This window comes from Cetorhinus maximus, chromosome 6 (assembly GCF_964194155.1).
Source record: "Cetorhinus maximus chromosome 6, sCetMax3.hap1.1, whole genome shotgun sequence".
NCBI classification, from domain to species: domain Eukaryota; kingdom Metazoa; phylum Chordata; class Chondrichthyes; order Lamniformes; family Cetorhinidae; genus Cetorhinus; species Cetorhinus maximus.
The window spans coordinates 120,273,237-120,274,838 of NC_135884.1; the positions used below are offsets into that span (position 1 = coordinate 120,273,237).

Below are 1,602 nucleotides of genomic sequence, written 5' to 3' on the forward strand. Positions count from 1 at the left end.
GATCCAGATATTGGAAACCCTCCTTCCTACACCTTCTGTTCAGCCACGTGTTTAGCTGCACTATCTTCCTATTTCAAGCCTCACTGGCATGAGGCACAGGGAGTAATCATGAGATTACAACCCTAGAGGTCCTGTTTTTTAACTTTCTGCCTAACCCCCTCAACTTGCGCTGCAGGACCTCGTCACTCTTCCTGCCTATGTCGTTAGTACCAATGTGTACCACGATCTCTGGCTGTTCTCCCTCCCCCTTCAGAGTGCTCGCTTCGGCAGCACATATACTAAAATTGGAATGATACAGAGAAGGTTAGCATGGCCCCTGCACAAGGATGACACGCAAATTCGTGAAGCGCTCCCCCTTCAGAATGTCCCATACCCGATCAGAGACATTCTGGACCCTGGCACCAGGGAGGCAACATACCATCCTGGTGTCTCTTTCATGATCACACAAGCGCCTATCTGAGCCCCTGACTATAGAGTCCCCTATGACAATTGCTTTTCTGTGCTTTGACCGCACCCCCCCCCACCCACCCCCGCCACTGAACAACAGAGTCAGCCATGGTGCCCCTGCTCTGGCTACTGTTGTTTTCCCCTGATAGGCCATCCCCCCCAACAGTATCCACAATGGTATACCTGTTAGAGAGGGGGACAGCCACAGGGGATTTCTGCACTGACTGCCTGCCCCTTCTAGTGGTCACCCATCTATCTGTCTGTACCTTGGGTGTGACCACGTCTGCAAAACTCCTGTCTATGATGCTTTCCGCCACCTGAATGCTCCTAAGTGCATCCAAGTACTGCTTCAACCGATCCATGCAGTCTGTGAGCAGCTGCAATTGGGTACACTTCCTGCAGATGTAGTTGTCCGGGACACTTGAAGCGTCGCAGATTTCCCACATCCCATAGCTGAAGCACTTCGCCCCAGCAACTGCCATTTCTAGAACTATTTAATAAATTAATTTAAATCTAATAACTGCTTATTGATTCCTTATTAACTATATATTCCCTAGGGCTAGATTTCTACTATAAATGCTAAATTCTAAGAACAGTAATCACCTGCTTCTGGTCCAGATACCCTCTACTTATTAATTAAGTGATTAATTTATTTGGTTTAATTAGTTTAACAATGTTTTAGTTTCAAATTCAGTGTAGATTCCCTACCAGCCAATCAGGTCACAGATTTACCATGACGCCAATTAAAAAATTTTTTTTTAAGCCCCGAGGTCCACCCTCCGACTCTGCTCCCTGGAACTAGGCCGCGAATCCCCGAGGTAAGGATTTTATACTCCGCCCTCTGACTCTGCTCCCTGGAACTAGGCCGCAAATCTCCGAGGCAAGGTTTTTATACTCACCGCTCTGGAACTCCGCCCTCTGACTCTGCTCCCTGGATCTAGGCCGCGAATCCCCGAGGTAAGGTTTTTATACTCACCGCTCTGGAACTCCGCCCTCCGACTCTGCTCCCTGGAACTTAGTTCTGATGAAGGGCCATACGGACTCGAAATGTCAACTGTATCCCTCTCAGCAGATGCTGTCAGACCTGCTGAGTTTTTCCAGCTATTTTTGTTTTTGTTCAGGTCTAATACAGTCTGGTCCCTGGTTGGCTCCAGA

At 48.4% G+C, this 1,602-nt stretch overlaps 1 non-coding gene across 1 annotated transcript; it reads left to right on the forward strand.

Moving 5' to 3' along the window:
- The first annotated feature begins 254 nt into the window (after positions 1-254).
- LOC144682356 (U6 spliceosomal RNA) lies at positions 255-361 on the forward strand. The gene has a single exon (XR_013577007.1). It is a non-coding gene; the product is annotated as a U6 spliceosomal RNA (small nuclear RNA).
- The last annotated feature ends 1,241 nt before the right edge of the window (positions 362-1,602 follow it).